The 15306-nt window shown below is 38.1% G+C and overlaps 1 pseudogene; it reads left to right on the top strand.

Moving 5' to 3' along the window:
- The first annotated feature begins 1093 nt into the window (after positions 1 to 1093).
- Positions 1094 to 2297, top strand: LOC124941668 (annotated as a pseudogene).
- Positions 2298 to 15306: the final 13009 nt, after the last annotated feature.

Here is a 15306-nt window from a genome sequence, read left to right as displayed (position 1 = left end):
ATAGAGTTTTTAGCACAAGAGGGCACAATTATACAAAGATCTTGTCCTGGAACTTCTCAACAAAATTGTCGGGCAGAACGAAAACATAAACACATTCTTAATGTTGTTTGAGCCCTTATCATCTCGTCTTCTTGTCTCGATAACTTTTGGGGAGAAGCAGCTTTCACCACTATTTATACTATCAATTGCATTCCTTCTCCAATCATATGTAACATTTCTCCTTTTGAACGTCTTTTTAATCGATCTCCGAATTATTAAACTCTCAAAGTTTTTAGATGTGTTTTTTTATTACAACCTCATGAATACAATAAAATTGAACCTCGAATTTGATTATGTTGTTTCTTAGGTTGTGGAATCGAACACAAAGGTTGGGATCCATTATCTCGATGTCTTCTTATCTATCTCAATGTCTTCTTATCTCTCGTCATGTATCATTTTGGGAACATAAGATGTTTTCAACTATATCTAAATTTAGAGTTAATGAACCTCCTACTCAATTTTTTTCGTGATCCTACCATACCTCTGTTTCTTGATATTTCTTGTATAGGACCATTTCACAACTCATGCGACTCAACTCCATCTGCATTTCCTACATCGACATCTTTTCCATCTCAAAATCCGGCACATACCTCATCTGATCATATCATTCAAGAATCTTCTTATTTTCCACCATCACCACCACCACCTCCTCGTCGTACTAATCATGTAAGTTGAACTTCTGTTCATCTTCGTAGCTATCATGTATACTCAGCTATTGTCTCTCTCTATGAACCTCGTACTTTTCGCAAGGCCAACTCAAACCCTTTATGGAAGAAAGTAATGACAGAAGAATTGCAAGCACTTTTCCAAGACAAAAACTTGGGACTTGGTTGATTTATCTTCACACAAGTCAGTCGTTGGATGTAAATGAGTTTTTAAAATTAAGACACGAGAAGATAGTTCAGTCGAACGATATAAAGCTCTCCTTGTTGCTAAGGGATATACTCACGAATATGGTATTGATTATGAGGAAACATTTGCTCATGTAGCTCGATTGACCTCGATTCGTAGCCTCATTGTAGTAGCTTCTAGCAAAAGATGACAACTATTTCAAATGGATGTCAAAAATGCATTCATTAATGGTGAACTAATAGAAGAAGTGTATATGCAACCTCCACCTAGATATGATCATCCTCCAAATAAAGTTTGTAGACTCCGCAAAGCTCTTTATGGTCTCAAACAAGCTCCTAGAGAGTGGTTCACCAAATTTAGCCACACTATTGGTAATCTTGGTTTCAAATCCAGCTCTTATAATCATGCATTGTTTTTGCACAAAACAGATCAAGGTTGTACCTTACTTTTACTTTATGTGGATGACGTGATAATTACTAATGATGACACTAATGGAATTCGCGATCTCAAAAATTTTCTACATCAACAATTTGAAATGAAAGATCTTGGACATTTAAGTTATTTCTTGGGACATGAAATAACTTCTGACAAATCCGGTTACTATTTATTACAAGCTAAGTACGCAACCGATCTCATATCTCGGGCTAGTATTACTGACACAAAAGTTGTTACACACACCCTTTGACTCCACAGAACATTTGGTTGTTACTGATGGTACTCCACTAAGTGATGAAACACTTTATCGACAACTAGTTGGTAGTCTTATATATCTTACTGTCACTCGGCCAGATATTTCATATGTTGTACATATCGTGAGTCAATTTATGTCATCTCCTCGTACAACTCATTTCTGCATATGTTGTACATATCGTGAGTCAATTTATGTCATCTCCTCGTACAACTCATTTCTCTTCCGTTCTTCGTATATTACAATACATTAGAGGAACTTTATTTCATGGACTACATTTTTCTCACTCTTCTCTTATAGAGTTACGAGCATACTCTGATGTTGATTGGGCAGGTGATCCAACTGATCGTCGATTCACTACTAGATATTGTTTCTTTCTTGGAACATCTCTCAATCATCTAGAAGTAAGAAACAAATAGTTGTTTTTCGTTCTAGTACATAATCTAAATATCGTGCTCTTACAGATACTATCTCTAAGCTTCTCTGGCTACAATGGTTACTTCAAGATATGGGTGTTCCTTCATCCGCTGCTATTCCACTTTTTTATGATAATAATAGTGCAATGCATATTGCTCATAATGATGTATTTCACGAACGTACCAAACATATAGAAATAGATTGTCATCTAACACAACATCATGTCGTTAATTGTACCATACAATTGATACAAGGTGTGGACGAGTTGATCTTCATCGGAAGCATTTTCGATTTAGAATAAATCATTTCTCTATTCTCGATTCTTGGACACATGCTACAACCAGATGAGTCGTGACGAAGTGAGGAAGTTTTTGATGTCTTCGCGACTGTAGAAGCTGCATTCAGAGATTTTCTGGGCAAGGCTAGAGCTTTGGAAACCGAGGAAAGAGGTGGGGAAGAAGAATACGAAGCTTTCGAATGGGAAAATCCAAACTTTAAGTAGTTTTGCAATCCAGTTCTTGAGCGTTATAAACATTGAAATTTAGCATAAGACTTTCATATTTAAACTTATTTCAAATAAGCTGAAATTATTTTCACCCCTGAATTTCCAGTTTACTTCTTTCAGGCCTCCAAACTTTTTGGGAAATTTGATGAAATGGCCCCCATAACAGGGGAAATTCCAAAAAGGGCCCCCGCCTACTAAAGTTGGCAAAAAGGGCCCTTTTGCCCTGCGAAATGTCGGAAATACCCCTTCCGCGCCATTTCTTACGCTCAAAGACGCGAATTACCAATCACGCGATTCATCTAAATCGCGGTGATTAACTCACGCGATTTAGATGAATCGCATGATTGGTAATTCGCGTTTTTAAATGTACGCGATTTACCATGCACGCGATTTAACCTAAATCGCGGTGATGAACTCACGCGATTCAGATTAAATCGCGTCCATGGTAAATCGCGTCTTTAGTCGTATATATAATTTTTCGGCCCTAATTTAAAACAAAACCACCCCGATTCTCCCTCCCACTCCGACTTCCAAAACCACGTCTTCTCAACTGCCGACTTCCTTCAACATCGATCAAGATCATCGTTCACTCAACATCGTTCCTCGTTCAACGTCATCGACTTTCCACCGTCTATTCGACATCATCGTCTTTCCACCGTCTTTTTGACATATTCCGGTGAGTTTAGGGCTTAAGAGTTAGGGTTAGGTTTTGATGTGTATTATTCCGTTTATATTGATTTATATTGATGTATTTAGGGTTTAGGGTTTGGTTCTGGTTTCGTTTATGTGTGTAAATGCTTTTAGGGTATATGACGAGTATTGTATCACTGTTCTTATTCTGCATGCATGCATTTCACGCTTATTCATTCATTTCTCGTTTAAGAAATGACATTTCCGTGTTTGTTATGTTCTTGTGAAGAAATGGTATTTCTGTGTTTTCTTTGACTGTGTAGGCTTAGTTAGGGTTTATCTGTTTTGTTGCTTTACTGCTTCATTTTCGTCTGTTCTTATTCTGCTTTACTGCTTTACGTTTAATAGAATGCCAATGAGACAGGATGAGTTGTTGATCTAAGAAATGACACATCATATGCTTAATGTCTTTAGAACTGTCCATTACTGCACCTTAATGTATTACTGCACCTTTACTGCACCTTAATCTATTAAGAAATTTGCAAGCATTTCTCAATGGTTAATTCGATTTGCTTATTCCCATCTTCTTCCTTGTTTTGTAGATGGAGTCCACTACAATACCCGAGTTTGCTGGGAGGGTATCCTGGAAAACCAATATGGGAAATATTGCTGCCAAGTTTGCCAAGATGAATCTAACTGAAAGGGTAGAGCAAACCCAATTCAGATTCTTATTCAAAGGGCACCCGTTACTGCGTTTCTCAGGAATGATTATACACCACATGCTCCTCAGGAAGTCCAGCTCAAATTCTATGGAGATGAAGTTCCTTGTGAATGGAGAAGAGCTGTGCTTCGGGATGAGGGAGTTTGCATTGGTTACAGGTCTCAATTTTGGGAGATTCCCTAATGAGCAAACAATTTTCAACCAGGTTGAAGAATCTCCAACTTTGGTTCTTAAATATTTTAAACGTATTCCACTTATTAGAATAGCAGACCTTCATTCAAAATTCCTGTCCTGCTCTGATAGGGAAGATGCATGGAAATTGGGGCTGGTATACCTTGTTTCCCATTATCTCTTTGCCCTTGACCCGAGGAGGATAATAAATATGAAACTCTTCAGCATGGTCGATGACATCGACACCTTCCTCAATTTTCCATGGGGAAAGGTGGCCTTTAGAGCAACCATGAAGGGTTTGAGCAGAGACCTTGATCGCTACAGGACGCTGTATCTGCAGAAGAAGGATGCCGCCTCGGGGAAGAAGAAGAACAAAGACAAAGAAAAAGATGTCGATGTTTCTTATACCGTATATGGGTTCGCACTAGCCTTACAAGTGTGGACTTATGAGGTGATCCAAACTTTTGTCCCCAATCTTGCAATTAAAACGACGCTTCAAACTGAAGATCCTGTCTGCCCAAGAATAATACAGTACAAATCAAAGAGGAAGAGCACTGCCTCTGATCTTCAAACTGCCCTGCAAGGCACGATTGTTAAGCAAATGGAATTGTCTGAAGAAGAGAAGATCTTATATGCTGGGGATGACTTTGAAGATATGGGAGGTAATGTTTATGATGTCTTTTTTGATCTTGACTGCAGAAAGAGGAAATTTGGAGATATTGACGATGGAGTTCCTCATAAAAAAACTGTCATGAGGAAGAAAAGGCAAATTACTCCAGCCAAAGCCATAACTTCCACAAGAAGAAGAACCCGCAACCCTACCCCCAGCACCAGCACCAGCAGCTCTTATTCAGTCGAGAGCGCCACGAGTAGAAAAGACGAAGAAGAAGAAGAAGACGAAGACGAAGAATCCTCTCCCCCAACTCCAACAGCAACAACTCCCCACGATAGATGTAGATTGGATCAACTTTCGAAGGAGCTAAATGAATTCAAAACTGTAATGAGAAAGGAACTGACTCTCTTCAAAACTGAAATGAGAAATGAAATAAGGCTCATCAAAACCGAAATGAGAGATGACATAATTCTCATTAAAGGGATGTTAAAGCAACTACAGCAAGGGGAGAATGATGTGGTGAACACTGAGGACAATGATGTGGTGATTTTGGAGAAAGACAATGCTGTGCTTGTGGAGGAGAATGAAGTTGAGGTATGTATTTCTTGTATTTCCTTGAATTTGGATAATTGGTGCATTTCTTGCATTTCGACTAATTGCACAGGCTTTTCTGTTTATTGTAGGATGGACAAGAGGAAGACAATGATGTGCTGATTTTGGAGAAAGACAATGTTGGGCTTGTGGAGGATAATGAAGTTGAGGTATGTATTTCTTGCATTTCCTTGCATTTGTATAATTGGTGCATTTCTTGCATTTCGACTTATTGAAGGCTTTTCTGTTTATTGTAGGATGGACAGGAGGAAGACAATGTTGGGCTTGTGGAGAAAAAAATTGTTGAGGAGGACAATGAAAACGAAGAGAAGACAGTTGAAGATGGTGTTAAAAATACTGAGGTATGCATTTCTTGCATTTGGTGCAATTCGCGCACTTTTCCTAATTCTTGCATTTGGACTAATTGAAGGGCTTTTCTGTTTATTGTAGGATGGACAGGAAAAAGACATTGTTGGTCTCTTGGAGAAAACCACTGTTGGGGAGGGGGAGGACAATGGCAATGAAGAGCAGACAGTTGAAGATGGTGAAAAAAATTTCGAGGTATGCATTTCTTGCATTTGGTGCAATTCGCGCACTTTTCCTAATTCTTTCATTTGGACTAATTGAAGGGCTTTTCTGTTTATTGTAGGATGGACAGGAAAAAGACATTGTTGGTCTCTTGGAGAAGAACACTGTTGGGGAGGGGGAGGACAATGAAAATGAAGAGCAGACAGTTGAAGATGTGGAAGAAAATTTCGAGGTATGCATTTCATGCATTTGGTGCAATTCGCGCACTTTGCCTATTTCTTGCCTTTGGACTAATTGAATGGCTTTTCTGGTTTTTGTAGGATGGGCTTTTGTTGGAAATGGAGAAGATAGTTGAAGATGGGGAACACAATACTGAGGTATGCATTTCATGCATTTGGTGCAATTCGCGCACTTTGCCTATTTCTTGCCTTTTGACTAATTGAATGGCTTTTCTGGTTTTTGTAGGATGGGCTTTTGTTGGAAATGGAGAAGACAGTTGAAGATGGGGAACACAATACTGAGGTATGCATTTGGTGCAATTCGCGCACTTTACCTATTTCTTGCCTTTGGACTAATTGAAGGGCTTTTCTGGTTTTTGTAGGATGGGCTTTTGTTGGAAATTGAGAAGACAGTTGAAGTTGGTTGTCACAATACTGAGGTATGCATTTGGTGCAATTCGCGCACTTTACCTATTTCTTGCCTTTGGACTAATTGAAGGGCTTTTCTGGTTTTTGTAGGATGGGATTTTGTTGGAAATGGAGAAGACAGTTGAAGATGGGGAACACAATACTGAGGTATGCATTTGGTGCAATTCGCGCACTTTACCTATTTCTTGCCTTTGGACTAATTGAAGGGCTTTTCTGGTTTTTGTAGGATGGGATTTTGTTGGAAATGGAGAAGACAGTTGAAGATGGGGAACACAATACTGAGGTATGCATTTGGTGCAATTCGCGCACTTTACCTATTTCTTGCCTTTGGACTAATTGAAGGGCTTTTCTGGTTTTTGTAGGAAATGGAGAATGTTGGGAATTTGGAGGAGAAGGTGGAGGAGCAGGTGGAGGAGCAGGTGGAGAAGCAGGTGGAGAAGCAGGTGGAAGACAATGAAGATGATGTTGAAGAGAAGGTTGAAGAGAAGGTTGAAGAGAAGGTTGAAGAGGAGGTGGAAGAGGATTTCGTTGTGAAGAGGGGTAGGAAGGGGGTGCAGAGGGGTAGGAGGGTGGTGCAGAGGGTGGAGGATAATGAAGATGAGGTATGCAATTCTTGCATTTGGACTAATTGAAGACTTTTGTTGCCTAATTCAATGATTTCTTTGTAGGTGGACGATGATTTCGTTGTGAAGAGGGGTAGGAAGGGGGTGCAGAGGGGTAGGAAGGGGGTGCAGAGGGGTAGGAAGGGGGTGCAGAGGGGTAGGAGGGTGGTGCAGAAGAAGGTGGACGATCATTTCGTTGTGCAGAAGAAGGTAGAGAAGAAGGAGGACAAGCGGATAGATGAGGATGTGGTGGTACTGGAAGATGCATCCCACATCCTATTTAAGAGAAAGAGGACGGCGTCGAAAGCTGTACTTAGTCCCTACGTCGTCCCTCGGCCAAGAAAGAAGACGATTGTTGTCGATCCTATGTCGACTTGTAATGAGCAACTGAGGAAAGAGTTCAGGAAAGAATTTGCGAAAGGGGCTAAATTTAAAGATGTTCAACTCCCTGATGGTGCTGGAGACCTTAAGTTCTTCACTACAATTCTGAGGTTAAATAAGTGGCTAACTGATGTAGAGATGAATGCAGCAATTTGTCTGCTAAGAGCAAGAGCAGTCGCCTACCCTAAGTCGTACCCGGAGGATTTCACCATCTTAGATTGCCAGTTTGGCCCTTTGGTTACTTTATACTATGACGAATTTGTTGCTGACTCGGTTGATCCAGAAAAACCACATGGCCATACTTTCTCTGACGTCTTTTACAACTACCACTGGGGTAGAGAAGATAAACATATGCCCGGTTGGAGCAGTGTTGATGTTATTTACTTCCCCCTCAACCTCAACAACCTACACTGGGTACTGTGTGTTATTCGATTGCAAGAATGGAGAATTGATGTTTATGATTGCGATCAGACAATTTTCAATGATGAAGAATTAGGAAAATACATGAAAGCCATTTGTGAGATGTTGCCGCCCTTCCTTCATAAAGCAATGTCTGAAGTTGAAATGGCCAGGTATCCTAACATGAAAAATGAAACTTTTAGATTTCATAGAATCCCACACCCTGAAGTACCAAAAGCAGAATGGAGTGGGGACTGTGGCGTTTTTGTATTAATGTATTTAGAGTACCTGACTGCTAAACTTGGTCTAGAAAATTGCATATCAAAGAATATGCAAGTATATAGAGAAAAGTGGGCAGTCAGGTTGTACCACCAGATTTTAGAGCCATGAATATTGTTGTTGTATATTGTTTTGTAAACACTGAATTATTGTTGTAACATGTTTTGTAAACACTGAATTATTGTTGTATATTGTTTTGTAAACACTGAATTATTTCAGTATATTGTTTTGTAAACACTGAATTATTTCACGTGGTTGTAATAGGTATCATAAAATTCACGTGTATTGTAATATAATTCACGTGAATTATATAAACACGTGTATTACGTGTATTGTGTTCTGGAATATCCCAATATAATTCACGTGGTTGTAATATAATTCACGTGTATTGTATTGTAATACGCGTGATTCATAACTCACGTGTATTGTAATATTACAATACACGTGAATTACATTACAATACACGTGAATTATGAATCACGCGTATTACAATACAATACACGTGAATTAGCATTGTGCAATATATATGCGTGAGTCACTCACTGTATGGCCAACCTGTATGGAAATATCTGTATACAAATTTCAATCACCATACAATATTCGAAAACCAACAACAATCAATCAGCATACAATATTCGAAAACCAACAACAATAATCAGTATACAATATTCAAAATTGCACAGACAATATTCATGTTTGCACAGACAATATTCATGTTTGTGGCTGAGATGATGGCGGCTGAGATGATGATGCTCTTGCAGCTCTTGCAGTAGAGGGTGCAGGCATTACAGATTTGCATGTTGCCCTGTTGTGACCCTGACCACCACATGAGCTACATCTTCTCGGCACCTTACGAATTTCACCTTGGGATGACCTACGCTTTGTTTGAGGACGCCCTTTCTTAACCTTAACAGGTGGTTTAAGGCACACTCGTTGTTTGATATGTTCTGGAATATCCCAATACTCTTCATGACAAACTGGATATATTGTTTCCGCGTAAGCATTGACCCACATTTCACTTGAGTAATACCTGAAACATAACAATTGAACATGTGAGAAATAAAGTTAGTTAGATAAATTCAATAGCAAATAATCTAAAGTAAACCTTGAGCAGAACTCATAGGCATCCAATCTATGGGTACGTGATGCAGCCAGGGCATGAGTGCAAGGAAGACCAGATACATCAAATACCCTACAACTACAACTCATTCCTCTCAAGTCAACTTTATAATCAGATTCACCGTCATGGACATAAAACTCGAAACGGTTAAGTGGATGAACGTTATATAATCTGGCCTTCTCAGCTTGATCACGTAAGAACTTTTCATAATAAAAAGATAAACGTTCATTGTGATTGGAAGCTTTTTCTCTTCGACTGTTAAACCAATCTTGTAATGTGAATCTTAAATAATCAGCTAAGATTGATATGGGATACTTTCTAGCTTCCCTACTTTGACTATTGAAGCTCTCAGCGTAATTACTTGTCATTTGATTGTATCGTTTACCCGGAAAAAATGCACGACTCCATCTCTCAAACCCAATATCTGCCAAATACATAGCAATACGAGGGTCCTTAGCATTGATCTTGTCAAAATGCTGATTAAACTTCAAGATTGTGTATGCTTGAGAAGCCAAACCAAACTCGGCGTGGCAGTGATCGGTTTTGAATTTGGCCATAATATTCATCTTGATATGATATGTGCACGCACCGTGGTCAGCTTCTGGAAAAACAGCACACAAGGCATTGGCGATGCTTGGGTGTCTATCAGATACAAACACGAGATCATCAACCAATCCAATTGCATCTCTAAGTTTTTGCATGAAATAAGTCCAGGAGTTGTTATTTTCAGAATCAACAACGCCGAATGCAACAGGATAGAGTTGTTCATTCGCATCTAATGCTATCGCCACCAATAGCTGACCTCCAACCTTGTGCTTAAGAAAACTGGCATCGACGCACAATACTGGACGACAACAGTTTTTGAAACCCCTAATTGAGCAGCCTAAGGACATGAACATATACCTGAAATGACCGTGCTCATCCGTCTGGATGTCTGTTATGGTACCCGGATTGTTCTTCTCCAACATGTACAGGTATGATGGCAATTTACCGTAAGAATCTTCTACAGTTCCTCGCACCGCCATTAGGGCCTTTTCTCTAGACCGCCAAGCCTTATTATAAGACAACTTTATTCCATAAGTAGTCTGTATGTCTTCCATTATTTTCTTGGGCATGTGGTCATGGTGATGGTCCATGTACTTGCTCTTCATGCATTCCCCAAACACCCATGCTGGTGCTGGCCTTTGATTCTCTTGCCTCGTCACAATTGAACAGGTATGATCTTTTACGAATTTACGAATCTCAAACATTTCCGAGGAATTTACTCTGACAGCACGCAGTCTCCACTTGCAATTCTTATCCAAACATTTCACAACCCAAAGTTCTTTTTTTGACTTCAACACTTTGAATTCAAAATGATTAGTCATGGCATATTTATATAACCTCAGCTGAAGTTCTTTTTTATTCTCAAACAAAGAACCGACTTCCAATCCGATTCCGGTACTTACTGCCTCATGTAAAGGATTTTCACTACTTGGTATGCTACTAGCAACCCATTCACTGCAGCTTGGTTGAGTACGAACAACAACATTGTTTTGTTGTGTACTAGGAACCCAAGAACCGCTTGGATTTGGATTGGTACTAGGAACCCAATCAGAACTACTAGGTTGGGTAATAGGAACCCAATCATCATCAGCATCATCCCCCACATTCAGACGCAAATGTTCATCTTCAATGTCATTTTCAAAGAAAACCTCACGCTGCATCGGGAAGACGTCGGGGTCATCAATTTCTGGAACAGCTACACTTTCTTGAGTTGGTAGTGACTTCTCTACTAAGGATACACACAATGGAGTGCGGTTGTGGACTGAAACTGCTTCATGTAAAAAGAACTCCACATCCACATCTTTTTTTATATCAGTTATATAAGAAAATTTGGCAATCATGCCAGGAGCATTATACTTGGCTTGAAGCAATAAATCATATCTAGATTTGTCAACATCGGTAGCAGAATAAATTTGATCAACTAATTGGGCATAAGTAGAATTTTGGGGAACAATCATACCGCTGTTTGACTTTGCAGAAAAATGAGTAAGATCGTCCGTAGTTTTCCACTCTCCATCAAAGTAAAGAAGTACAGGTACTTGAGCTGCAATTGAAAACAGTTCAACAACATCACAAGAATTGAAAACAGTTCAACAACATTACCATAACCGAGGAGAGTTTGCTCGTAGAGTTTCAGGAAATCCAATGCCGCAACTTTTTACCATAAGTTTGCTTCAATGAATCTAATGGGATAAGAGCTCCCTATACAATAGGTCCATTGAAGCAAACTTGTGGTTAATTCTTGGAACATTGTATCTCCACGAAACATACCAGTAAACTCTACCTCAATACTAGAATAACAAGATAGTATTGAGTGAAATCAACTACACTATGCCAGCATGCAAACCCTAAACCTTAATACTAGAATAACAAGATAACTCAAGAACTGTGGAACCTAAACAAAAAGGTCTTGTAACTATAAGAACTGTGGAACTTAAACAACGTCCTGATAAACAAATTCCAAGACAATAACTCAATAAGACTTTCTATGCACTAAAACGAAGCTAATACCCAAATCAAGGCCTCGTTTGAGGAAGGGTTATTCAGATTTAAGCAAATCATTTCAATCATCCACAAATTACCCTTACTTTATTTGAATAGCATTTTAAATATTAAATAAACATACCCATTTTGAGAACGAAGAGTGGTGGGTAAGCTGCTGCTGCTCGTGGTCGAGTTCTTCAGGGTATCGTGGTGTCGTCGTAGTCGTCCGCTGCTGCTGCTCGTGGTGGAGTTCTTCAGGGGAGGGTCGAGTCGGAGTGGCGAAAGCGAGAGAAGAGAGAAGGGGAAATTAAGGATTCGTGAGTTTGTTATAAATTAGGGCACAAAAATAATATATACGATGAAAGACGTGAATTGTTATTCACGTGTTTCATATAAAACACGTGAATAAACTCACGCGTTTTATTGAGAAATGCATTCACGTGTTTCATCTAAAACACGTGAATAAACTCACGCGTTTTAATGTGAAATGCATTCACGCGTTTCATATAATACGCGTGAGTTTATTCACGCGTTTTAGATGAAGTACGTGAATAGCAACATTGTTCCTTGTTGTTTGAGTTATGTGGCGAATATGCGTGAATAACAACATTGTTCCTTGTTGTTTGATTATACACAATACACGTGAGTTATGAGGATAAGTTATGATATTGTTAACATAAGTAATAAAGCATAAATAGAAGAATATTCAGTAATATAAACCACCATAAATCATAAATATCAAAATTAAGTATTGTTATAAACCATAAATATCATAAGTATCAAAAATAAGCCATAAATAGAAGAAGAACAGTAAGTCTAAACAACTCCAAATTAAGTAAGCAAATGCTGCAAATCACAAGCAGCAACAGATTGAAGCAACTTTGTATGAGGAACAACATGTTCATCCAATATGCTTGACAAAGCAGCCGCTGTCTCAAAAAGCCAATTGTCGGGGAGAACATCAAAATCCTTTTCTTCAATTGATCGATACCTGCTGTCTATCTCGAAGTATACTATTATAGTTTTCGCATCCCTTGGCTCAGCAAATGGATAATCTGGATTATCCGATTCTTTAATAGTACCACCTCCAGCAACTATTAACTCAATGAGATCCTGTTTGTAAAGTGTGTTGAAATTCCCTACAAATATAAAAATGTAACCGTCGAACAGTTTCGAACGCTGAAAAACCAACAAAGAAGATAATTTCAGTTATCATGCAAAAAAAGAAAAAGTACAGATAGGAGGAATAATACCAAACTCACATTATTCAACAACAGAAGTCTGCCTTTTCTAGGACCACCTTGGGCTCCATGATTATCATGTTTAACCTCATAAGGTTCCTCATCAACACAGTTTTCTGTTTCCAATGATGATTTTATCCCTAAACAAATGTGTATGAAAATAATTTTTAATCTAATTTAACAGACATATGTATGAAAATAATCTTGTTAACAGAGACTCACAATCAATAGTAAGGACCCATTTCCCGTTCAGAATTGCCTTCAATACTTTTTGAGTTCGGCCGCATGCACCATTGGGATCAGTGTAAGCAATAACATGAGTTACATCTTCTCTCCACTTCGGAGACACCCTTGCACCAAAAGTGCGAGCAAATTCAACTATCAACAACTGTGTAAAACAATAATATAATGGTTATTACATACAAAACTAGTTAATATGGACATAGTAGAGAGAATAGAACATACATTATTTTCAGGTGATAATTGATTGGGACATAAGGTCATAACAGTGTTTGTTGCCTGCATATTATAAAAAAAAAAGAGTTGAACGAACTGAGAAAACAATTTTATTAAAATCCATTTTAATACATACCATTTTGTTGAACGAACTGAGAAAACCACACGGCAGCTCCTGATCTAAATACTACAATATCCATCATTATAAACAGCAGAATATACATCAATAGCTAACCATACAATATTCATGTAATTGAAAATCAACAATCAATCAGTATATATAGGAAAACCAAACCTTAAACCCTAAATACAACAATATCCATGAATATGAATGGCAGAATATACATCGAAACCTAACCCTAAACATAAATACTATAATATCTATCAATATAAATGGCAAAATATACATCAAAACCTAACCATAAACCTAAATACATCAATATCCATTATAAACAGCATAATATACATCAAAACCAAACCCTAAACCTAAATACATCCATATAAATGGCAGAATATACATCGAAACCTAACCCTAAACCCAAATACTTCGATATACATAGGAAACGGCATAATATACATCAAAACCAAACCTTTACCCCTAAATACACCAATATCCATGAATATAAACGGTAAATATACATCAAAACCTAACCCTAAACCCAAAAACTTCGATATACATAGGAAACGGCATAATATACATCAAAAACAAACCTTTAACCCTAAATACATCCATATACATGAATATAAACGGTAAATATACATCAAAACCTAAGTCTAAACCCTAAGCCCTAAACTGACCTGATGATGTTGAAGAACGATGATGTTGGAAGGATCCCGATGATGTTGAGGAACGATGATGTTGAGGAACAATGATGTTGAGGAACGCTGATGTTGAGGAACGATGATCTTGATGGATGTCGGCCGCAGTCGGAGTGGGAGGGAGAATCGGGGAGGTTTTGTTTAAAATTAGGGCGTGAAAATTATATATAAGACTAAAGACGCGATTTACCATGGACGCGATTTAATCTGAATCGCGTGAGTTCATCACCGCGATTTAGATTAAATCGCGTGCATGGTAAATCGCGTACATTTAAAAACGCGAATTACCAATCTCGCGATTCATCTAAATCGCGTGAGTTAATCACCGCGATTTAGATGAATCGCGAGATTGGTAATTCGCGTCTTTGAGCGTAAGAAATGGCGCGGAAGGGGTATTTCCGACATTTCGCAGGGCGAAAGGGCCCTTTTTGCCAACTTTAGTGGGCGGGGGCCCTTTTTGGAATTTCCCCTGTTATGGGGGCCATTTCATCAAATTTCCCAACTTTTTTAAGTCCAATTTTCACCCTGAAATTTTAATTTAGAATTATATTAAATAATTCAAAATTATTTCATCCCCTAAATTATTTGTCAACGTCCAAATCAACCGTCGAATTTTCTTAAGATACAATTTTGATCACAAAATTTAAATTTCAAAATTCTAGAAATTAATTAAGGCTTGTTTGGTTCTTCTAACATTAAACAACCTCTTTTATGGATTGAAGCTTCTAAATCATTTTAGAAAAATCTCAAAAATGCATGATGGTCAAAAATATTATTTTTCCGCAACATTAGGACTTGTTTGAAAAATAGTCTATCTTTGAAAAATGATTTCTCGAATTCTAGAAATTATAAAACATTTACATGATGTCCAAAAAAATATTTTGACCTGCACAAAATATTTCAAAATTTTAGGGAACATTTGGAATAAAACTGTTTTTCACATATGGAATTCTATCGCTCAAAAAAATCCAAACTCATGTGTACCGTGCTCTTAAATTTATTCATGACATGTATACAAATCTTCATACATGGGGCTTCAATATATTAAAATTCTCCATGCAAACTTTCCGACATTCGT

The sequence above is a fragment of the Impatiens glandulifera genome, chromosome 6 (genome assembly GCF_907164915.1).
Source record: "Impatiens glandulifera chromosome 6, dImpGla2.1, whole genome shotgun sequence".
In the NCBI taxonomy this organism is placed as follows: domain Eukaryota; kingdom Viridiplantae; phylum Streptophyta; class Magnoliopsida; order Ericales; family Balsaminaceae; genus Impatiens; species Impatiens glandulifera.
Note: the sequence above shows the minus strand (reverse complement) of the source record. Positions and strands in the feature narration are given on the sequence as shown.